The 24600-nt window shown below is 57.7% G+C and overlaps 1 protein-coding gene across 1 annotated transcript in view; it reads left to right on the top strand.

Moving 5' to 3' along the window:
* The window catches only part of RBM19 (RNA binding motif protein 19), a 105688-nt gene extending 82758 nt beyond the window's left edge, over positions 1 to 22930 (top strand). Inside the window, exon 25 of the mRNA XM_082491607.1 lies at positions 22911 to 22930. The gene's annotated coding sequence lies outside the window, so the exon portion shown is untranslated. The remainder of the gene's footprint in view (positions 1 to 22910) is intronic.
* The last annotated feature ends 1670 nt before the right edge of the window (positions 22931 to 24600 follow it).

Raw genomic sequence — 24600 nt, forward strand, 5'->3', positions numbered from 1 at the left:
TGTGGGCCAGCAAAGAGGGGAATCGCAATGTTCTCCTACGTATTAATTATTTGAATGTATTCAACTAAACCTTTCCTGACTGCTTTAAGCGTGTGGCTCGGCAAGGAATATTCCCGCTCCGGGTTTCGTTTCTTCGTTGCGCTCACCCCGTAAATCGACCCGCAGCCGCCCCATCGATTCGGGTGAAGGATGCGACCGAGGGCAGCGCTGGGTCTTGCGGGCAAGCTCTGAGTTCTGGTGTGGGCTTTCCCGTCTTCTGATGGTCTGTTCACCTCGGGTGGACTCTCCGAACGTCTGCATGGTGAACTGGGTGGGAGGAGGAACATCGCAGAGTGAACCGGGGCTCGGGTCTGCAGGTTTCTCGGCGGCGTTAGCCGGGGCGAAGGATGCGCGGGGCTCGGCTCGGCGGCTGGAAGCTGCTCCTCGACGCCTCTGGGTGGTTTTGGTGGGCTTCACCGCAACTATAAAATCACCCATCTATGGCTGAAGTGTCTCCAGCAAAGTCTGTGGCCTTGAGCTGAGCTGTTGGGTTCTCTGGCTTATTTGGGAAAGGTTACAGTCAGAGGGGTGTTGAGGTGTTCCCGAAAGGAGCAGCGCAGCAGTGCGGTGCTTGGGATGTTCCCCGCGCTACGTGAGCAAGCTGGGAGCTTCGCCGGTGGGAAATTTGCTGGTCCTGTGCTGGCGTACAGCTACGGAGCCAGCGGAGCCTGGGGGGGGGGATGTTGGACCAGGACCACGAGAAACCCAGTCAGCTGGAGTCCTCCCCCCCCCTTCAGAGCTCTGCCTCCGCCAGTGAAATGGGGTTTGGGAGCGAGGAACTCCCTGGGCAGCGTCCCCGAGCACCCAAGGGGCAGAGCGGAGATGTTCCTCGCTGGGTGGGAGCATCGTTTTAATTAATAGGTGCTTTGCTCTGCGTTGGAGCATCTTCTGGGAGGAAGCCTTGGTGGGGTGGATGCCAGCAGAGCTGTGGCAGGGGAGCAGAACGCTGGCACTGAGGGTTTTTTGGGGCTGGATTTTCTTCCTCCAGCCCATCCTCTGGGATTTGTGCCCCCCTCCCCTCCCCGGCTCTGGGAGAGAAGCTGGTCCGGCTTTGCAAGGGGGCGATGCTGGGATGCAGGTAGGCGGGCGATGCTGGGGGGAGTGTGGGGGGGGCAGCCCCGGGCCCCAGCTGCGGCGCTGGCAGCGGGGACCCCCTTTAATTGGCACACGCCGAAAGCGCGAACCCGTGAGTGGAGCAGGCTTGTTGGCGGCAGGTCTCAAACCCCACGGGTGGAGGTGGCCAGCAGAAGAAAGTCGATGTTGTGGCGCGCGGGATGGCCTTCCCTCGCTGGGGCTCGGCCGGCTATGGCAGGCTGGTCTGAGCATGCCGAAGCTGTCGGTTGGAGGAGGGAGGTTGGATAAATGTGTCGCTTTTTAAATTAGCGCTGCATTGATTGGCTTGAGCGACGGGGCGGCTGTGACTGGCAGCGGGCGCCCAGCTCTCTTCTTCTTGCGTGGCCCAGGTAGGGGATGCGCGGGGGCCGCCGCGGAACGGGCTTTGCCGATGTCCAGCCCCAGGAGGATGGTGGGGGCCGGGGGATGCGCAGGGCGGGTGTTTTAATAAGGAGCAGCTGCCAAATAGGGGTCCCGAGTGTCTCTTTGCAGTCAGCGCCTCCATCCAGAGCAGGAGCGTGGGGACAGGCAGGGTGACCCGCCTCTGGGCTGAGTGCTCAGGCCAAGGGTTTGGTCCACGGTGGCAGCGGGAGGAAGGATGCTCAGGCTCTGCCACTCTCCTCTTGGGGACTGTCCTGGTGCTCTGTAGGCTCGGAAACGCCCCGCGCATCCCCGGTCTCCTGCCATGGTTGGCCACGCGGTTAAGCGAGGTGGGTGCTCCCGCACCAGGAGCAGGACCTGGCGCGAGGGACGCAGGAGAGGAGATGACACGGCCCTTCCCAGCAGCCTTGTAGCTTGGCAAAGGTGCAGAGACATCCCACACCGCTGCAGGCTCCCGTTGCGAAGCCCCTCTCCATGCTCCTCTCCTCCAGCTGCGGTCCCCAGGCCAACCCCCCACCCCCCACCCGGCTTTTGGAAGAAGTCCCCGTTGTCACCGATGTGCTTACCCTGCTGCCTCTCACCCGTGTCCTGAGCTGTCAGCGCTCAGCTGGGCACGATGGCGCGGCCGTCCTAAATGCGCTATACCCTGAAAGTCCTCTGCCACCGTGTCCCGGGCTGGTCTGCCCCACTCGTGCCGATGCGCTGCGGGGAGAGCTGCTCCCTCCTCTGTGCGGGGGCATTAACCCTCCCAGGGGAATAACCCCCCCCATCTCCCCTCCCTCCAAATCAACCCCCTCGGCTGGGCAGTGAATAAAGCGAACGGGACTCGCTTAATTGTGGTGTTTCAATCACGTGGCAGGAGCTCCTCGTTACGGTAATTTTCCTGCTCCTTTTGTGGGTGCCGGTGCAGGCTGCTTTGCCCCCTCCCCAATTAACACCGGGGGCATTGTGCTTTCTGCCCCTTCCCCTAGAGCCAGGCTGGGGGGAGGCGGGGGGAGGACAAGCCCCTGCCCTGTGGTGGAGGGACAGGCAGAGATGCTGCGGTGGCCATCACGGGCCAGGGATGCTGTGTGACATGGGGATGCTCTTCTCCGCCCTCCATCTCCTGGAATTCCTCCCGCCGCGGATAACCGAACCACGGGGTAGCTCGCTGGAGTGGAGCAGGGCGATGCCCCCAGCCAAGAGACACAAGCCGTGGTGTCTCCCGGCTTTCACGCACATCTCCTGCTCTCCGTCCTGCGCAGAGGGCTATGAAACCCGCTGGGTGGGAGCGGTGGGGGGAGACAGGAGCGTGACTGACATGCGCACGCTCTCATGCCATTCCGCACCCTGGTGGAGCATCTCCAGGCTGCTTTAGACAGCTCCTCCTGCAGCATTTGGTTTCCTTCCCGAAAACAAGTGAAAGGCAAGGTTTCTAGCCTAAATTCCCCCCTCCCCCCCCCCCCCCCCCCCCCCGTTTCCCTTGGAGGCCTCATCTCGGGCCACGGTGGCACATCAAAAACCACATTCCCCCATCCCTCAGCCTGCCTGATGGTGAAGGTGTGATGGGTGGGAGCTCGTGCAGGTCTGTGGGCCTGGGGCTCCCTGGAGACACTCTTCTCATTCTCCTCCCAGGACACGAGACCCCTCAGCAGAAGAAAGTGGGTCTCTTCACCAGCTCTCCCATGTGCTGGTGGAGCTCAGGACCCTCCTCCAGAGTTTGCAGCTCCCCCCCTTGCTGTAGGGCATCCTGGAGCAGAGCAGGTCCGTGTACTGATGGGGAGGAGGACTTCAAGCTGTGTCCCCAAGGGATGGCACGGCAAACGTGTCAAAAGTGCCTTTGGTAGCTCAAGACTGGATAAAGCTCTCAGTTGTGTTTTCCCTGAGTGAGCTATTGCCCAAAATGCAGCAATCTACCTACAGGAACTCATGAAGAAACCCTCTGGGGAAGGTGTCCTTCCTGGTCCCTGATGGTGGCCTTGCAAGCCACCAGCTCTCCCTGAGGACGTGCCTTACAGGGACGGTTACTTTTCGATGGGACTGGGTCAGGAGTGAATTAAACGCCTTCTCCCATGGATCCACTTGACAAAAATGCAAACCGGGTGGTGGTGGTGGTGGTGCTGCTGTTCTCTTGCAGGACCTCGCTATCAGGGCTCACCCTGTCCCTGCAGCAGGGGGTCCCCGTGCTTCCCTGTGACCTCCTCGGGTGCTGGTCCCTGGCAGAGCACTGAGGAGCAGGTTCCTGAGCTGGAGTGACCAAGGTAGCGAAGACAGACACAGAATGGACATAAAACTAAATATATTGCCGTGTCTGAATACAAACGATTTTTGGCAAATATTCATGTTCTAGCAGGAGTGTCACAGGAGCCACTTCAGCACCCCCGGGAATATTTTTCTTTTTTTTTTTAATTATTTCCTTTTAGATCTTCAGTTTGATATTTAAAATGCCCACCCAGGTCTGGTGGATCCCTCCGTGGGGAAGGCCACTTGGGGCTGGGGATGAGGACAGGCAGCGCTTATCACCTCCCTCTGCCCCGTGGTGCAGCCGTTCTCCTCTTTCCTCACCTGTAACGTGGGCACGGAGGGGAAAAACTGAGTTTGCAGCTCAGCAGATGCTCAAAGTGTCTGCTGAGGCTGGTGCTGGCTGGGGAGAAGGCTTTCCCAAGGGGGGGGATAAAAAACCCAAAACCCAAAAAAAGAGCCATGCAGGGAACTGGAGAGGTCGGTGGCTTGGTTTTTAAGGCAAACCTCTCGATTTTGGGAAGGGGAGCTGCTGGGTGGGACGGTCCATCCTTAGGAAAACGTCATCTGTGGCAACATCTCGCTGACGGCTGTGGGATGACGCTGTTTACGCTGGTGTAACCGCATTGAGATGGTGCGGCTTCCCTGGCGTGGTGGCTCTTGTGAAGTCCGTATTTTGGGGACTACCGGCCACTTAGATGCAGCAGGTCCAAATCCAGCACGAATGCCGAGAAGAAGACCTGGAGGGTTGGCGAAGGGGCAATCCCCACCTTGGTTTGCCGCGGGGAACCGGTGTCCGCAGAGGACGCGGCGTCGGAAGCCGTTGGGAACGTTTCAGGAGAGGGTTTGCTCGGTCGTAACACACGCTCCTGCCGCAGTCGTGCATGGCGGCGCCGGCGGGAGGCGGCTCTGCCGTCCCCCAGCACTCAAACCACCCGTGCAGGAGATGAGAGGTCCCAGCTCTGCTTCCAGGAGGGCTTTGATCAAAGCGCGGCGAGCCAGGAGCCGATGCCGACGCTGGAGCCGGTGGCATCTGCATCTCCCCACACCGTCTCCGCTCGGGCTGGCGAAGCGCTGAAGCCCGTGACCTCCTGCCCAGGGCTTTGCTCCTTCTCGCCCGTGACCTCTCTGGGAGGAGGAACAGCCATCTTCCCTCTTTGTTCAGCTTCTGGCAGCCGTGGCTCCGGCCAGTGGCGGCGCAGAAATGACTGATGGCGGGGAGGGAGGCGATGCCGGACACCGGGATGCACCGGGATGGACGGGAACCAAGCGGAGGGGCTTCGCGGCATCGCTCCTCTCATCAGCTGCTCGACCAGGACTGGTTTCCCTGAAGCTCTTATGCTTCCAGTGTCTTGCTTCCCTCCATGCCCAGTTCCCAAAAACGAACCTGTGGTTAACCCTTTCCGCACCCCCAGCAGCAAAGTGACGGTGGCTGTCGAATCAATCTCCTGAACCCTCCTGATTTTTTTTACTTTTTTGTTTGTTTTTTATTTATTTATTTATTTATTTATTTTTATCTCCAGACATTTGCTCCTTTCCCTTGTATTAATGGAGGCATCTTCCATCACCAAAAAGCCTCCAGGGCAGAGGCAAATGGCATCAATAGCTCTGCAGCCTGTCAGGAGCACACGCCTGCCAGAGAGCCCCGGGAGGAGGGACGGTGTGACACGGGGAGCAGATGGGACCAGTCCTCTTCCATCACCCCTTGCCGGCCGCAGCCTCGGCTGGTCGGTGCCTCCTGGATCAGACGGAGCTTTCCCCACCCTCGCCTCAATCTCCGTGCTCTGACTCTCCGGCACTGTGTCCTCCCTGCAATTCCTCTCCTTTTCCCCCCTTTTTTTGTCCCCTGAACATCTCCTTTTCTCCCACAGCCGAAGCTCTGGCTGGGCTGTTTGGTGGCCCAGCTGTGTGCCTTTTGCCCCATCTCCTCCACTCGTGAATATTTAGCGTGGGAGCTCAGGTTTGGGCTAGTCGGTGCTTGAAGAGCGTCATGCAATAGCATGGCAATTGACCCAGGGATGCAACGCGCTGGGCTGGAAGGTGATACGGGATGGAGAGGAGGAAGAAAGTTGGGTGTCTTGGAGAAAAAAAACCAAAACAAAACAAAAAAAAAAACAACCAAGAAATGAAAAACCAAAACATTTCTGCAATTTTCTTGCAGCTCAAGAGAAGAAACACCTTCATTTCTCCATGGGAAACCAGGAGATGGCTCCGTGTTGCTGCTGCCTCTGCAGCAGAGCTGTCGGGTCCTGACGAGAGTGCTGTGTGTGAGACTGAGGGGTTTTGGGGGGCTGGGAGGGGGTTGCGGCCCCATGCCCCGTAGTGGCATGAGGAGGTGGGACCAAACGCTGATTTCTTCAGTGGGATCTGCAGAACGGATAGGTTGGAGCCCAGCTATCCGCCAGGCACTGATCCTGCTGCCCCTCTGCCGTAGGTGATGGGGACCTGGAGGGGTGGCACAAGGGGGGTTCTGCCTGCTCGCTTGTGCCTGGGGAACAGTAGACTTCCAAAAAAACCCCCACCCGTGACAAGACGTGTTGCGATAGCCACGCTTTGTCGCTGCTCTACACTTCCCAGCACTCCTCCAGGTGAGGAAGACCCCTGAGCATCTCCCACCCAGTTCTCCCCATGTACAGGGCTGCCGCCGCCGCTGCAGAGCCCTCCAGGAGGGTGTAATAAACAGCCAGAGGTTAGTGAAGCCGTTTTGCCAAATTTACACCCTTTCCCAGTGAAGGGAGGGGGTGGGGGGAGCCACGGCCGCTCCCCCTTGATAGCCGCATCTATCATGGTGTATAAATGGCCGCGCTCTAGGAGGTATCGAGCGGTGTTTGCAGAGATGGTGCCGGCTGTGTCAGACAACACCCCCACCCCCCCCATCATCCATCACCCGGTCAGGAAGGGCACCAAGTGGGAAGAGCTCAGGGCTGCTTTGGTAGCAGCGGGATGCGGCCCCGAGCTCTCCCTCCATACATCCCTCGCTCCATCTCTCCATCCCTCCCATCCTGCCACAGCAGCCAAAAGGCTCAGGGATGCTTTGGTAGCAGCAGGATGCAGCCCCGAGCCCTCCCTCCCTCCATCCTTCCCTCCCTCTCTCCCTCCATCTCTCCCTCTCTCCCTCCATCTCTCCCTCCCTCCCCTCCATCCCTCCCTGCCACTGCAGCCAAAAGTCTCAAGGATGCTTTGGTAGCAGCTGGATGCGGCCCTGAGCCCTCCCTCCCTCCATCCATCCCTCCCTCCATCCCTCCCCACCACAGCAGCCAAAAGGCTCAGGGATGCTTTGGTAGCAGCAGGATGTGGTCCTGAGCCCTCCATCCCTCCCTCCATCCCTCCCCACCACAGCAGCCAAAAGGCTCAGGGATGCTTTGGTAGCAGCAGGATGTGGTCCTGAGCCCTCCATCCCTCCCTCCATCCCTCCCCACCACAGCAGCCAAAAGGCTCAGGGATGTTTTGGTAGCAGCAGGATGCAGCCCCGAGCCCTCCCTCCCTCCATCCTTCCCTCCCTCTCTCCCTCCATCTCTCTCTCCCTCCCTCCCCTCCATCCCTCCCTGCCACAGCAGCCAAAAGTCTCAAGGATGCTTTGGTAGCAGCAGGATGCGGCCTTGAGCCCTCCCTCCATCTCTCCATCCCTCCCTCCATCCGTCCCTGCCACAGCAGCCAAAAGGCTCAGGGATGCTTTGGTAGCAGCAGGATGTGGTCCTGAGCCCTCCATCCCTCCCTCCCTCCCTCCATCCCTCCCTCCATCCCTCCCCACCACAGCAGCCAAAAGGCTCAGGGATGCTTTGGTACCAGCAGGATGCAGCCCGGAGCTCTGCCTCCCTCCCTCCCTGCCACAGCAGCCAGAAGGTGACACGAGGGTGACACGTCCACGCGGGGCAGAGCCGGAGGGAGGCTGGGCAGAGGCAGCGTGGCGGTGGGGGGGGGGGGGAGGATTTCGGTACACCCAACCTTTTAAAGGCAGCTTTACGGCGGCCGCTGCCAGCTCCGCAGGGCCCGGCGGGAGCGGGGGGCTGGGGGCTGGCAGGCAGCTGCGGCGGCAGCGGCATCGCTCCGGCTCTTCGTTTTTCTTCAAAGCCGTCGTGCCTCCCTCCGTCTTCCAGCGCTCGTTTTGTCTCTGTTCCCGTCTCCTCTTTGCACGTACCATTCGAGTGGCTCTTGTCTATTTATTTTCTCTAATGGCATCAGGCTACAAGTGGCTGAACAGTTAAAATGAACACCATCAGGCTTTTTTCTTGGCTTTTTTTTTTTTTTTTTTTTCCCCCTTCACGTTCACTCTGGAAATGAGGATCTTTGCTCTCCTCTAGCTGGGTTCCCAAGGGAAGGGGCCTCTCCCATTCCCTCTCTCTTTTCCTAAACCTATTGACCAAACGTCTACTGAATTCGGTGAACGCAGAAAAGACTTAAAATGTCCCGCACCTTTGAAGACTTGATGTCTTCACCAAATAAAACTGTAGGATAAGCGAAGCCATCGCTGAAGCTGGGGACGGGTGGCCACCACTCCTGCAGATGGAAGACCATCCTCCTGCTCATGGAGGAGGAACCAAGCTGAATTTTGTGCCGCCGGGAAGGGGTTTGCGTGGATCCCACCTATTGCGTTGTGCTCCCAGTGCTTTCCTGGCTTCGGGTCTAAATCCCCTACAGAATCGCAGAATGGTCAGGGTTGGAAGGGACCTCTGGAGATCATCTAGTCCAACCCCCCCTTCCAGAGCAGGGTCACCTACAGCAGTTGCACAGGACGGCGTCCAGGCGGATTTGGAATGTCTCCAGAGTGGGAGACTCCACCACCTCTCCAGGCAACCCCATATCCCGTCCTGCTGGGATGGAGGCGGCCGAGTCACTCTCCTGCCTTCTGCAGGAGGCTGTGGTCTTCTGGTCCTGTGTGTGATGGAAACCGGGCAAAGATCCATGCTGGTCCCAGGAGGGCAGAGCGGCCCCGAAACACGGCTCCTGGCTGGGCCGTAGGAGTGACCGTGTGTGCTTCGGTGGACACAGGACGGGTTTTGCAGCTTGAAACCATCCCTGGGACGTGACGGGTGCCGACACACGCACTGCTGTGGCCCTGAGCTTTCCCTCCACCCTATAAATCCATACCCACCCATCACCGCTGGCTCAGGAATAGCCATTAATGCAGCCGGGCTCCTCCAAGTTTGTTCTTCTTAAGTTAAATTGTCGGAGTTCAGGCGAAAAAAAAAAAAAAAAAAAGAAAAAAAAAAAAAAAGAGGTTATTTCCCCTTCTCTGGATTTTTTTTTGGTGAAGTGCTCGCAACCCAAAAGCATCCCGACAGCTGAGCGCGATGGAGCCAACCCGTCCCGAAACCACGCGGGGGGGTGGGACGGATCGTCCTCCTCTGGCCTGGCTGAACGTGGAGCAAAGGAGGGGACAACAAATGAGACTGCAATCAATCCCTGTCGCAATTTGAGGGGTTAAGAGGAACATCACAGCTGGATTTTAAAGACATATATAGCGTTGCCAAACCCAAGCTTTAGGAATTAAGTCCCCTGTTCGCTGTTTCTCCCTTCTCCCCCTTGCCCCAAAATGCAAACCGTGATCGACTTCACGGCCACCGGACTTTCATACGCTCGAAATTAAATGATTCCTGAATACGGAGCGTGTGTAGGAGGGAGCAAGTAGGCAGGAGCCAGCTGTTGAGGTGAACTCCAGCCCATCCATCCAGCGCTGCCTCGCCGCAGCTCGGCCCGGGGGGCAGAAGCTGTGCCTGTCCCCAGTGGGGACAGTGCCCGCCAGGTCCTCAGGCAGCCGCCGGGCTTTTGCGTGGTGGATCCTCACCGTAAACCCTTCGCCGTCGTCTCGGGGTCGGGTTGGGAGTCGCTGCCGGGTGCCGCTCCAGCCCTGTCGCACAGCGGGCGCAAGTACAATTGCCACCCCATCGCTGGGCTAAGTGGGGTTTTGGGGGGGTCCCCAAAGGTGCCATGGCCATGACACAGTCCTCGGCTCACGCTCCCCAAACCCCCACGGTGCCCGTACCCCTGGCCTCAAGCCTGGACTTGACACCCCAACTCCTGCGGCCATCCCCATCCCCTTGGGGCTCCCCAGCTGCAGGAGGGGCTTCCAGATGGGGACACGGTCCGGGGCGAAGGATGCTCCGAGCTGCTCCCCGCCTCGCGCCACCCCTCCCGCCCCGCGCCGGCGGCGGCTGAGCGTGCTCCATCCCCATCCTCCCCCACGGCTTGCTTTCCTCCTTCCCTCACAGCTGCTTTCTCCTTCTGCTCCTGCTCCCCTCTCGCTCCCTCCACTCTGCCTCAGAGACATACATAACTCTCCCGTGAAATATATACAGTGTAAATATATAAAAAGCCGGCGTTTGCCTGCTGCTTATGTATTCATGAAATAGTAAATAAATTTTATGGGATAATGTGAAGGCTGCCAGGGAGCAGGAGGATGAAAACTAACCCCTAATGAGCCTCCGTGTCAGTTTGGCACACTCGGGATCGATCTGCCGCTTCCATTTAGCGCCCGAGCGCGGGGGTGGAGGAGGCGCTTCCTCGGTGCAGCCCCGAGCGTCGCTGGCGCGATGCTTCGGTGATGGTCGCAGGGTCACGGGCTCAGCTGAGCGGGACGGGGATGGGGACGGTGGGGTGGGGGGGAGCGGGCTGTGATGGTGGTGGTCCGGATCAGGTTGAGATTTGGGAGGACGGGAATTGGTGGGGTGGGGGTGGGGTGCCTGGGGAGGGGATGCTCAGGCTTGCGTGAGGAAGGATGCAGGGAGGGATGCTGGTTTGCGAACGGAGGGGTACAGGGTGGGAGGCAGGGTGGGATGCAGGCTTGCATGGAAGGGATGCAGGCAGGGATGCGGGGAAGGATGCTGGTTTGCAAGGGGAGGGATGCAGGGAGGGATGCAGGCTTACACAAGGAGGGATGCGGGGAAGGATGCTGGTTTGCAAGGGGAGGGATGCAGGGAGGGATGCAGGCTTGCATGGGGAGGGATGCAGGGAGGGATGCAGGCTTGCATGGGGAGGGATGCAGGGGGGATGCAGGCTTGCAGGCCAGGCTGGTGGCAGCGAGGATGCTGCCCTCGGCAGGCGGGTGAGGAGGGCTGGGGGTGACAAGGCTGGCGAGGGGGCTGCAGAGGCAAGAGACAGCCAGATGAGACCCAAGCATCATCTTTCCCGCCAAGGCTGTGGCCCTGCTGCTGATTTTGAGCCACGCAGACAGCCCGGCGCAGGAGGGTTTGGGATCCATCCTTCCCCCAAGATGCCCCCTTGGCGTAGGGCAGCTCCCAGGGTTTGCCCACGAGGTCGGCCAGAGGAAGAGGTGAGCAGAGATGCATTTGCTCTCCACAGCTCCTCAACAGCCCCCGAGAATGGCAATCCTCCCCGGGCAGTGCCAGTTCTCACGCCGAGGGAGATGGGCGAAGGCTGCCCCGGCCACTGGCACGCCATGGACACCCCCCCCCCCCCCCCCTCTCCTGTTATCCCATCCCAAGGGGATTAATGGGAATGCAGGGTGTGGGGAGAACTGCAGAGAAGGGGAAAGTCTGGGTTTTGGCATCCCCGAGCTTTGGGAGGACTCGCAAAAGCCAGCGAGAAACACCACCCCCCCACCCCCCCGGGCACCCGGCAGGGCTCAGCCCCCATGCAAAGGGTGGAGATGTTTTCGGGGGGGTGGACTGGAGGCGGAGGGCAGCGGGGTTTGTTCCGGTGCTGGGTCTCCCACCCTCACCTGCGGTGGCAGGTGAGGTTTTGGGGTTATTTGGGGTATGAAAGGGACTTTCCTTGAATTCAATATATGGGAAGTAGGGTAGTGTATAATAGGGGAAAATCCAGAAAAATGAGTGTTTCCAAACACCTGGAGACGTGACGGTTACCGGACACCCCTGCACGCTTGCCGAGCTTAGATAATAATAATATGGGGAATCCACCCGCACCCAAGGAGACATTTTAGGGGGGTTGTAGCTAAAAAGCAGCCTAGGTTGGGAAGAAAGCAGAAACGTTGGTTTGGTTAAGGCGCTCAGCCGGTCGCAGGGCAGCAAACGCGGCAGCACCATTTCGGGCGCTGCGCTACGGCCTCGTCGTTCCGGGTGTCGCAGGCTTCAGCTGGAAAACACCAAAACCTGCTATTTTGGGATTACCGGGGGGAAGCTAAGAAATATTTACACACGTAAATGCATCGAGGCTTTATCCTCTTTGGTGCCTCCACTTCTGAGGCCGCTTTTGGGTTCAGCACGTGAGGGTCCGGCAGGAGCCGTGGGCTGCAGGATGCCGAAGCTGGTGGAAATTTGGCGCCGGCTGGGTTTTCCATCAAGAACCATTGATTTGAGGTTTCGCCGCCTCGTCAAAGCGTTGCGTTGGGTGACGCCGCGGCGTTTCCCCTCCGCTGTCGCCCACCGTCTGCCGCCGTCTCCGCAGGGCTGAACGACCCCCACGCGGGACGCCGCGGCTTTGCTAAAGTCACAATATTTGGAGTATTTAATGGGATGTTTCACTCCCACTCGGAGGAGAGCCGGAGCCCGGGTGCTCTGCCTTCATCTCCGTTGCTTTTCACGCCTCCTCATCAGGCGCCTCCTGCAAACCGCTCGCTCAGCACCGGGGCTCAGCCCCACACCGCATCAGCCCTTTCCCCCCCTCCCAAGACCCTCCAGCTCCCACCCATGGGTGATGCCATGTGTGGGACCGGCTCTGGGTACCACCAGCTCCCCTTTGCCGGCGAGGCTCCCCATCCCCATCCCCATCCCCATCCCTCCCCTCCCGCGCCGCCTCTCCCCTCCCTCCCCCCTTGTATTTTTTTTTTTTTTTTTTTTTTATGGAGGGAATGAGATGGAGAAGTAAAAATTATTAACCCCGAGGTCAGCGCTGGCTGCCTCATTCCTCTCTAGCTTCAAGCACTTTCTCCCTCATCTGTTTCACAGACAGCGATGTTCGGCTCAACACATTTGCATATACTTATTGCATTTTTTTAGTCTTTATCTATTTATTTATTTTTAAAGAGACAGAGCTGCTCTTGCCTCTTTTTCTTTTTTTTTTTTTTTTTTTTTTTTCCCTCCTGTGAGCTTTCACCAGCCGCTATTTGGGATTTGATTCCCCTGTCGGCACAGCTCGCTGACGGAGGCGGGGGAGTGCAGGACCCGCGTGGTGTCTGGAGGGATGCTGGGCTTCAATCTCTTCCTCCCCCCTCGATTTCACCGCTGTTTTCTCTGGGTTTTCCCTATAAAATGACCGAGTTGCCCCCCTCAGCTGCCGGGGGAACAAAAGCGTGGTGGGGGATGGCCATCGGGGATGCGTCCATCTTGCACTTCACGGTGATGGTCCCCCCCCTGAAGCGCTGGTGGAGAAGGGCAGCGGGAAGCTCCCAGTGGTCCCACACTTATCCAGAGCAGGATGGAGATGGAAACCCCTCGCCATTCCCAAGGCCTTTCCCAGGTTTCCGCAGCCTCCATGGCCGAGCACGGCTGGGTGTGAAGAGGGGGACCAGCCAATTCCTCCGAAGCCATCGGCACGTGGCAAAACCGACACCCTCATTTAGGCATTTAACAGCACCCACAGGCTCAGCCTCCACCTTCTCTTCAGCCCAGCGAAGCCTTTCTCCTCCCATCCACCCCGAAAAACGCCGAGGCGGGGGGGAGGAGGGGGTGGGGGGAATAAAATAAATAAAAAATTAAGCATGGTATATCTTAAGCTCAGCGTCTCCAAAAAATCACTCGCAGATATTCATAATGGTCCGGGAGCTATTAGAGGCGCGAGAAGGAGGGAAGGGAAGGAAATGAACGCCGGGTGAGAAGAGAAAATTCATAGCCCCGCTGATACGCCATGATAAATAATTATGAGTTATTAATTTTAAATTACATCTTTAATGCGTTGCATGATTTTAATTCCCACCACAGTATTAATATAGGGACTCTGGGTTTGATTAATTTAAAGCGGAACAGAAAGGTGTCGATTCCCGGGGCTGCCGGGGACCCCGCGGGGCTGCACGGGGAGGGGGGGGGGGGGGGGGTCGCCCCAGGATGGGCGCCGGGCCGGCTGCTCCCGCATGGCGGTACGGGGGAGAACAGCCAAGGATGGGGCGTAATTAGCCGGGTGGATAATGGCAGGGGTGTTTCAGAGCCCGCAGCCGCTTTATTTTGGGGATGGGGTGTGGGGGAAGTTGCGAGGTGCTGCATTTCGGGGGGGGCGGAAGGGGAGAGCATCACAGGCGGGTTCGGAGAGCCAGGAGCACCCGTCCTGCATCCCACCCAGCATCCCCCCAACTGGGATGAAGGAGAGCATCCCTTAACCGCTTCATCCCAAATGGTTATTAACAAAACTAAAACACGGACCGTCATCGCCGAAAGCCGCTCGGCGCGTCCGCCCGCGCCCTCCCGCCGCAGGGACCACCCCTCACCCCCCCACCCCCCCCCCTCTGCCGGGGCCGGGAAGCTGCTCGAAGTTTGCTTTCCGAGTAAACTTCCCCTAAGTGTGACAATCGCTTTAGCTTCCCAGCGAGGATTTACCGGGCTTCTGTTATCTCTTTGAAAGTCGGAGTTCTCCAAATGGGCATGAGAGAGCAGCCGGAGAGGTCAGAGCCAGTTAGGCTGCGCAGCCGTTCAAAGCCCCCTTCCAAGCGGCATTAAAGACGGGATTAAGTCTAAGAGGGTTATGGAGGGAGGAGTAAAACAGCCTTGTCCTGCACACAGCGCCGAGATAAGGCTCTGTTCTCTAGGTGTGAACTCCCGCGTGTGCAAGCCCAGGCACTCCGGGGTTTGCGGCAGAAATTGCAAGGATAATACCAGAGGCGGGGGGATCAAGCCGGAGCCGAAACGGCCCCTTCGCGGGCGGTGGGGTGGCGTGGTGCCGCTCGCAGCCGCCCTGCTATTTATAGGATTTTTTAATCCAGGGAGCGATGGCACTAGGCAGCCTGATTTTCCACTTGTTCCATCCCAGCGGGGGCCGTGGGAAGGCACAGGGTCGGGCCGGGGGCGGGGGGGGAGGTCCCTGGGGTGCGGGGCTGGGTGCTGGGTGGGGGGTACCCGGAGCCCCCTGCACCCATCCTGCCACCCGGGAGAGCCGAAAGGAAGGGATGGGAATGGGTCCGGAGGTGAGACCCGGTCGGATGATGTCCTGAAGCATCACGATGTCCTGAAGCATCGTGTTGTCCTGCTGCATCCCGGTGGCATCAGGAGGGTGTTAGCGTAATGCAAGGTGCTGCCCCCACCCCGGACCCCCCCCTGCGTGAGGGTTTTCCCTCCCTTTCCCCTCTCCCAGGGGCCGGAGCAGGTTTTGAACGGCTTCCCACATCCTCCTGCATCTTTCCAGACGTTGGGAAAAGCTGGAGATGGGTCCGGAGGTGAGACCGGGTCGGATGGTGTCCTCAAGCATCCCGTTGTCCTCCTGCATCCCGGTGGCCGGCACGTCAGGAGGGTGTTAGAGCAACTCAAGGTGCTGCCCCCACCCCAAAGCCCCTGCGTGAGGGTTTTCTCTCCCCTTCCCCTCTCCCAGTGCTGGGAGCGGATTTCGAAAGGTTTCCCGCATCCTCCTGCATCTTTCCAGGCGTTGGAACCCCATGAGGCTCTTTGTCCCCTGTGTCACCTGCTGCCAACAAGGCGACACAACCCCCATATCCTCATAAAAGGGGTGGGGGGTGGGGTTGCCGTGCTCTCTCCTCCAACCCCTCCAGGTTCATCCTCCTCTTGGTTTAATCCATCCTCCTACCGAACGGCGCAGCAGCTCCCGGGCGATGCTGAGACCTGCCCAACTCGTGACAGGTCTGCACTCCCCAGTCCCGAAAGCCGGCGAGCAGAGGGGGCACGGGGACAGCAGCATCCCTCTGCTTGCCCCCCCTTCCCCCCCGGCAATGTCCCCTCCCCAGCCAAGAAATCAGTCGTGGAGCATCCTCTGAGGTCACCGCCATGTGTCCTTGGGGACAGCCCCACCTGTCCTTGGGGACAGCCTGGGCTGTGGGCTCCGGGAATGGCATTTTGGTGCATTTTGGTGCTTACACTAAACCCAAGAGTTTTTCTTAGCAATCAAATTCCTGGTCTTTTTTTTTTTTCTTTCTTTTTTTTTTTTTTTTTTTTTATTAAATCAATGTTGGCAGAAATTTTCTGGACTTTGGGGATTTTTGCTGGGAAATAATCATTTTGAGAACGGTCCCTTTTTCTCCAAGTGGTGATACGGGGTGGGGGGTGTGTGTGTGTTAAATGCCAATGGTTTAATGTTGTCATCTTGACAAGGGGGGGGGGGTCAAAGAGGCAGTCACAAAGTGGGTTTTGGGGGATGATAATTTATGATATTAACCCCAAAGCGGCAGCGATACGTGGAGCGGTGCCTTTAGCCCCCAGTCCCGAGGGGTCTGGGCTGGATGAAGGGACATGGCCAAGGCCAATGTGGGCAGGCGGTGGCAGAGCAAAGCTCCTCTTTCTGGGCTCTTCTACTCCTCTTCCTCAGCACATCGCACCCTCGGCAGGTTTGCTTCCCTCCACCGAGAGCCCATAAGCCTTCAATTAGCCACTGTTAATTACCACTGGGCCCTCTCCTTGGGCCATCCCAACACTGTCCCTATGGCAAAGGTGACCCATATTTTGGGCTGAGACGGCAGCGATGGGCTTTTCCTTCGCGTTCATCCCTGCAGCAGCCGAATATTAATAGTTTGCTCCGTCTCGCAGCGTGGCCGAGAAGCGATACCATGGTGCCATGCCAACGGGGAAACCGAGGCACGGAGACACCCGTGCAAAGCCGCTGACGGTGATGCTCAGCGCCAACGCGGTCTTTGTGGGTCCCGTCCAACTTGAGATATTCTGCGATTCTCTGATTCCCGTAGGGATGCAGGCACGGGATGGGGATGGGGATATCTGCCTTTATCCTCCTCACCAAGCACCCCCCAAGGGTGGTGGGCTCTCTCCCCACACCCTTCGCCGCCCCCGGTGGGGTTTTGCAGTCCCGGGAGCCGCTGCCGGCCGAGGGAGCGGGAATGGAGCGGGCTTTTGAGCCTCTCCCAAGTACAGTATTTGCGCTTTTCCTTTATTGGCCGCGTCCCGAGGCCGCTCTCGGAAGAGCCAAGCGACAGCGTTCCGTCTGCACGCTCAGAGGCTGTTAAATTAAACAGTTGAGGGAATTAACCGCGCGCCGCGAGCTGCAGCAAACCCACTCGCAGCCAGAGACGGCTGGATTTGCTCCTCGCCAAAAAAAAAACAAACAAAAAAAACCCAAAAAAAAACCCAAACCCACCCCAAACCTAGGAAAACAACGCTAATAAAGAAGGATAAGAGAGTCCCTGCCCACCACACGGAGGCTTTTATTTCATCTTTTGCCTTTCTTCTTTATTTTTTTCAGGTTTGAGGGCTCTGCGGTCAGGATGCCACTCCCTCACGGGGAGGAGGTGGGGTGGGGGGTTGGATGGGGGCTGGGATGGGGCCGGCTGGACCACGGGCTGGTGCTTCCCCGCTCCCGGGAACCTGGGAAGGGATTTGTCAGCCGCTTGGCGAGCCGGAGCGCTCCGGGCTCAGCCGTGAGCTCAGCCCAAGGTCAAAGCTCGGCTGGGTCTGCCCAAAGTGGGGGGGTGTGTGTGTGTGTGTGAGGATGGTATTCCTTCCCAAATGCGCCCCGTTGCTTCGGAGCATCTTCCCTGATGGCTTCGTGCATCTTCTGCTCATCCCCAGGGTAGGGACCACGCTGATTTTCGTTGACCTCAGTCTCCCCATCCCTGCCCAGCAAAGCCCCCGGCACCAACGCTCTCTGCTTCCCCCCAGGGCTGGGCTGGGCGATGGGGCTGGGCTGGGCGTGGGGTGCTCTCCCCAAAATTCAAGGGGTCCTGCCCCCTCCCCAGGGACCGGCCTTGCCCAGCGCTTCATAAAAAGCAGGAGCCGCTCTTAAGGGCTTTTTTCATCTTCTCTAGAGCTGCTCAGCCAACCTCCGCCGGGGCATCGCTACAGGAGGCGGAGGTGGAGGGATCCCCATTTCTCCTATTCACCCCCCACCCAGAGGTTTTTGGGTGCTCAGAGCATCCCTGTCCTGCCTACCCTCAGGGAAGAGAACCAGCCAATTTTTTTTTTTTTTTTTTTTTTTTTTGCAAGGTTGCTCCAGGGCACTTTTCTACTTACATTTTTTTACCCTTTCTGCAAAGACAAAAAAAATAAGCGAGGGGAGAGGAGGAGCATTTTCGCACCCACAAAGTTCACCGGAGGGGTTTCCCACAGGAGGGCTGAGGGTTGCTTGGGATGGAGGGACCGAGCCCTGGTGGCCTCGCCAATGCAGCCGTGGCTTTTTCCGCATCCAGGGGCTTTTCCTGATCCCTCTCCCACCCACGGCTAAGGATCCCCAAGTATTTTGGATGATGGGACCAGTTGAGCTCCCTTCTTTCTTTGCTGGGCCACCGAGCCCCGGGGTTTGGGCTCTCTCCCCGCGCCGCTGTCAGGAAGAAGATGTAGAGCAATCACAGCTCTGTGCTGCAAATATTAATTATCCACTAACTGCTCTCCAGGCAGCCATTAGATCTCAGCTCTCCAACAGCTGTTCCCAACCGCCCGCCCGAGGGATGCTCCGGAGGGGGAGCAGCCGAGGGGCGGAGGGGAGGGGGGGGGGGGGGGTGGGGCAGGAGGGTAGGGGTCCCCACACCGCCATCCTCCCAAAGGGTGGGTGAACCAGCGAGAGGAGGGAGGATTTTGGCACCGGTACTTTTCTTTCGCTGCAAAATATTCCCATTTGGGGGGGTGGGGGGGGGGAACCTGTCCTTCCCGCTAGCCCCCCCCAATCCCTGCCGCAGGAGGATGAGGAGGGTTTGCTATCCTGAGGATTTTCACCTTTCCTCATTACTTCACCTCCCGGCTCGCTGAACAGGATCGCACCGTCGTGCTGCGGGCGCTTGCAAACCCCGCGTCCTTTGGCTCATTTTCCCGGAGAAGGAAAATTATTCCAGTTTGGTCCCATCTCCCACCTTCCAGCGACTGCTCCCACTCCCACTCTCACCCTGGTGCTTCGCAAACCTTTCCCATTTTCCCAACTCTTGGAAAAATTAATCTTTTTTCTTCTTTTTTTTTTTTTTTAAATTGTTTCCAGCCCCCCCCCCCCCCCCAAGGGTGAGAAGCTGCAGACAAAGGGCCATGTCACCACCGAGGCCACCTCTAAGGGCAGTTGCCCACAGCCTGGGACCCTCCCAGACCCAAATCACCGCTCAAATATTTCGGGCTCCGGTTGCACCAAGGACCTGCAGACCCATCATGGGGTGGAGGGGGGCGGAGGGGGGGTGGTGTCAAATTGCTCAGCATCCCCCTTCCTCAATTTCCCTTCATGGGAAGAGGATGCGGAGCGTTTCCCAGCCCTTGCTGGGAGGTGCACCGAGTTTTCAGGGCTCAGCAGGACCACCCGCACCCCAAATGGGAGATGGTGGTGGGATGCTTCCCACCCCAAAAGGGAGCTCCCAGCCCGCCGCGCACCCCGCACCGGCATCCCTCGTCATCCCCCCGGCTTCCCACGGCCAGAGCGGGCAGATATACCAATAAGGAGCTAGTTAACGAAATAAATGAGCGAGGTAGGCCCGCGCACATATAAATCTCGCTGAGAGAACATTTAGACGTTCCATATTTGAGCTGGCTATCATTTAAATTACCGCTCTGCCTCCCCTCAACGTAGCCCCTTATTACCGTGTTTTTAATGCTCAGGGCTTAATTGCGATCGCTCGCGGGCTCCCCCTCCGAGCTCTCGGCGGAAATTAGCTGCCTCTCCTGCCCGCTCATTATCCACCCAACCCGGGAGGCTCTGACGTGGTCCGGGGAGAAGGTCCAGGCGGCTCCTGGGGGTTTTCTCGGGCTCCAGGGAAAAACCCTTTGTGATGGGATCTGCCTGGAGCACTAAAAATGATGATTTTTTTTAATTTTTCTTTTAATATTTCCCCCCAGTTGCCCAGGGAGCAGCCGGGTTTCAGGGGCTGGAGAACATCTGGAGAAGCTGTTGCAAGGAGAGGAGGTCTTCTTCAAGAAGTTGACCTACAGCAATGGCTTCCACCCTCCTTTTCCCACCATTTATCTCCCCATCCATCCCCCCTCCCCCCCCAAGTCCCTCCCCTGAGGGGTTCACAGCCATCTCTCTCCCTCATCTGCAGGAGAGAGAAAAAGTCACCTGAGCATCCCCATCCTTTTCCCTCAAAAAGAGGCAGGAAATCGGGAAGGGTTTGTGAAACACCAGGGTGAGGGTGGGAATGGGACCGGTTGCTGGGAGGAGGGAGATGGGACCGAACCGGAACAATTTTGCCCCTCTGGAAAATGAGCCAGAGGATGAGGGCTTTGCAAGTGATTGCAGGAAGGTGTCACCATCCTGGGAAGGCGTAACCGTTCAGCGAGCCGGGAGGTAGAGTAATGAGAAAAGGTGAAAAAATATTCAGGGAACGATACCGAAGTTAAAAAATACTATGTACGCTCGTCTCTCGAGGGGGAGGATCCAGAAAGAGCTCAAAATTCAGGTCAGCTTTGTCAAAGGGTCCAAGTCTAGAGGGGAAAACCAAATATTTTCCCCCAGAGAAGCGGAAAATGTTTGGGTTTGGTCATTTTCCAAGGGAAATATTTGCCTGCTTTGTTGCAAAACAAGAGGTTTCCTTTACCAAACTGACCTCTTACCCAACCCAAACTCGATGCCTTTCGTGGTGGGCTACTCCGCTCCTGCCGTGGCCCCCGACCCCACCGGAGATGCCACCAGGTCCTGCAGACGCCCCCGGGGGAGCTGTGTTAGGTGACAAGACCAAGGCCAGGCAGCAGGCGGGTGGCAGAGGGACCTCTGCGAGAGAGGGATGCTGGAGGGGGGGGAGAGGCGGTCCAGGGGGGTCCCAGGGATGCTGAGCGCAGCGCGCCGGTGCCTGGTGGGGTGGGGGGGGTGGGGGGGGGGGGGAGGAAGGCGTCAGTAATTGGCAACCGGGGCTCGGCTGCCCTTTCTGCGGCGGCGTGTTTAATTGCACTGGCTAACGGTTCAGGGGAAGAGCTGCTCGGGGGCCTTATCTCTGCTTTCACCATTTTTCTTTCTGGGAAATGAAGTTAAAAATCCCTTCACAGCAGCTCCAGCGGAAAAAAAAAAAAAAAAAAAAAAAAAAAATTAGTCCCATATCACTATTTAACATGCACTGCTAAAAACTAGATAAACACAGGCCGTCACTTGGAGATTAGCTCCTCACATGACTAAATGATTTATTTAGAAGATTCCTTCTTTTCTCTCCCGCTCTCTTTCTCTCTCTCACTCTCCCTTTTCCTTGGCTAAGAACATATTAATCAGAAATTAGAGGCAGACGGAGGGATGGAGAACAGACTGACAAAGAGCGAATGGAGAGGGAAAAGGGGGAAAGCGGAGCGAGGGCTGGAGAACGGGGCAGGGGAGAAGGTGGGATGGGGGAAGGAGCGGGGAAAGGGTGGAGGGGGGGGAAAAATGGATAAAGATGGAAAACTGAGAAGGGAGGGGGGAAAGGGGGCTTGGAAAGAAATGAGGGTGGGGATGGGGATGGGGATGGGGATGGGGATGGGGATGGGGATGGGGATGGGGATGGGGATGGGGATGGGGATGGGGATGGAGGGGATGTGCTGGGGGCCAAGCAGGGAAGAGGGGGCTAATGCAAAGGTGAAAGGGTGGAGGGCAGGAATGAAAGCGAGGGAAAAAAAATATAAAGAGGGAGGGAGAAAGAGCCCTAATTGTGTGCGGCAGGAATGCGCGGGGCTTAGCCCGCGCCCCGCGGGACTCCTGGCCCTGAATGATTAAGGTACTTATCAGGCAGGGAGCTCCCGGAGGGGCACGGGAGCAGCCCCCAGCCCCTCTAAGCCTCCCTCCCGGCCGGGGCCGGGGGGATTTGCCCCCCCCCCAGCCCCGCTTTCCCACTCCAGGTGTCGGTGATAAGAGCATCCCGGCGCTGCTCAGCCCTCTCGCATCCTTTCTGCCTCCCTGCTCAGGCGTGAAGGGAGGGGAGCGGGGCATGGAGGGGGGGGGGGAGCTTCTCGCTGGGGATTTGCAATAGGGGGATAAAGGGAGAAACAACCCTGGCAGGATTAAAGGGGAGGGGTCTCTGCTGGGATAGGTGCTGTGCAGTGTCCCTTTTCTTTTATCCATATAGATAACCAGGCCCCGAGGCTGAGGCCTACAACGATAAGGAGATTAGGCGGATTGGCTCATTTGTAGTGAGATCCTCCAGCAGGGATATTCGGCTCTCTATAGACCCACCAGAAGGTTATCTAAATAGGCTAGACTTGAACTAACCCGGAGCTGGGCCCTGGGGGAGGCTCCCGGGACAAAGAGGGGACGAGGGCAGGAGGGAGGGAGACGGGCGAGAGCGGTGCTGCCATGAGCCGGGGACTTGGAGATGATGGGCAAGCACCATGCTGCCATGAGCCGGGGACTTGGGCATCACCTGGTCCATGCCTGGTGTTGGCATCACCAGCGGCCGCAACCCGGCTCTTCCCTCCAGCTAAAATGGGAATGACCAGGCTCCATGTGAAACGGCAGCTCAGGATGTTCTGGGGATGATGTCTAAGGCATGGAGGGAGTCTTCATCGCCAGGCTGGGAAGCTGGGATGCTGGGATGCTGTTGGGATGCTGGGATGCTGTTGGGATGCTGGGATGTTGGGATGCTGGGATTCTGGGATGCTGGAATGCTGTTGGGATGCTGGAATGCTGTTGGGATGCTGGGATGCTGGGATGCTGGGATGCTGTTGGGATGCTGTTGGGACACTGTTGGGATGCTGGGATACTGGGATGTTGGGATGCTGGGATGCTGGGATGTTGGGATGTTGGGATGTTGGGACACTGGGATGCTGGGATGTTGGGATGCTGGGATGCTGTTGGGATGCTGGGAAGGCCAGCGGGATGGGGGAACGCAGCACCCATCAGCATCGGGATGGGCCGACCCGGCCATGCACACCCCTGCGTCGCCCCACCAGGTTCGCCCCGCACAGGACATCCCTCCCTCAGGGTCCCGATGACACCGCGATGGCTGTGCCCAGCTCTGGCCGCCCCGGGTGCCGGGTGACCGGGGGAATCCCGGGATTTCCTCCTCAAACACGGACAACGGAAGGGATCACATGGGTGATTATTAATTTTTCCATCGTGTCGAACACTAGTTAGAGGGGAAGCAGAATTCAATTAAACACGTAAAAAATAGGACTTTACATTTTTTTGTATGTATTAACAACATCTTAAATAAGACGACTTTGTAAGAAAAAAGGTCTTGCGTTTCCTAAACATTCGTTTTCCCTTTTAAATAGACCCTTAGAAGACCGGAGGTGCTGCCTGCAGCGAGGCGCCGGCACCGATTGCCTCCAGCGCACTTCACGGCTCACATGGGTTTATCCTGCGGAGGTGGGAAGACAAAACCACGTTTTCCTGCCTTCGAACTTCTCATTACTCTCCCAACTTGGGCAAAGCAGTCTTTGAGCTGAGCCACTCGAGAAAAACCAAAACGCAATAAAAACTATCTTTGCAGATAGGATGGTATGAGCAAGAACCACTCCGGCGGTTTGGGGCTGACCTACTTCGCGGCTGAATTTCAGTGGTTCGGTAGCGTAACTATCTTCAAAACTTTACCAGCAAATTTGTACAGCTATCTTTTACATACGTATATAAAATTGCATATACGTATATATTTAATTTAAATGTGAATAGATTCTACTAAATACTTCAGCATAGGTTCACCGTAATGTTAACTTTCATTTTAATTCGATTAATTTTTTGAGGCAAAAAGTAAATAATTTAAATTAAAAAATCGGACTTCAATTATAACGTCCACCTTTTCGTGTCTTCTTTTTTTTTTTTTTTTTTTTTTGTAATTGATTTTGGATCCACCCTTCGCTCAGAATGATAAGCAGCGGTCCCTGAGCATTCCCGGGGGGTGACTACGGTCGCTGGGGTCAGCCGCCCCTCGCTGGTGGCAGTGACAGGCCAACCTCAAGCCACCGTCCCTCACCTCCACGCGTGTCCGTGTGCCTCCTGCCTGCCCACGCAGCGCTCCTGGGGCGGGTGGGTGGTGAGAGGCTGCAACATCCCCCACACACACCCCTCAGCTGGTGGGGGCAGCGGTACCCGGGGGGGTGGGACAGTGACCCCGCTAAGCCCCCGCTCTCCATCCCCAAAAGGGGCCAAGCGCTGCCCCCGCTGCCCTGCCGGGTCCAGGGACATTGGGAAGCGATGCCGATGTGCCCCATGCCGAGGTCCCTGCTGCCCGGGCATCACCCCGCTCCTCCTGGGGGCATCCCCCCCCCCCAGAGATACAGGCAGAGATACACAACTGGAGATGTTATCCCCCAGCCCCACCGCCCGACAGCCGCCGTGTCTCTGCTTATCTCCACCTCTGCCACCAGAAGCCTGAAAATGATTTTTTTTTTCTTTATTTATTTATTTCCGCCTTTTTCTTTTTCTTTTTTTTTTTTTCCCACGTCCGCCACAGCCTTTCTATTTCTCCCGTGGTGTTTTTCCTTCCCTCCCACCCCCCCACCCCCCCACCCCTCCTCCTCCTCCCCATAACCGCACCACACCAGAGCCCAGCGATGCTCCCGCAGCCTGACAGCTCGCACGCAGCATCCTTCCTCCTCCCTCCCCGGCCCCCGCCGCTTTCTCCTCTTCCCTCCTTTCCCCCTTTTTAGATGTGGTGGGGTTTTGTTTGGTTTTTTTTTTTTGTGTGTGTTGGTTTTTTTTTTTTTTTTTTCCCTTACACTCCTTTCTCCTTCCTCTTTATTTTATCTCGATTTGCCACAAATCTGTTCCTCTACAAAGCAGCTGCCATCTTTGTTCTTTGCCATTATCAGCTGCGGCACACGGACCGGGCCAGGCTGCCTGGCAGACAATTGCTGACTAATAGACTGTCTGAGAGCTATTGTAGAGTGTGGCCGAGGCAGATCTATCACCGTGTCCTATCACCCGTGCCGCGCTGACACCGGGGGAGAGCAGCGTGGAAGGGGG

Source organism: Vanellus vanellus (assembly GCF_965231255.1).
Source record: "Vanellus vanellus genome assembly, chromosome: 16".
In the NCBI taxonomy this organism is placed as follows: Eukaryota; Metazoa; Chordata; class Aves; order Charadriiformes; family Charadriidae; genus Vanellus; species Vanellus vanellus.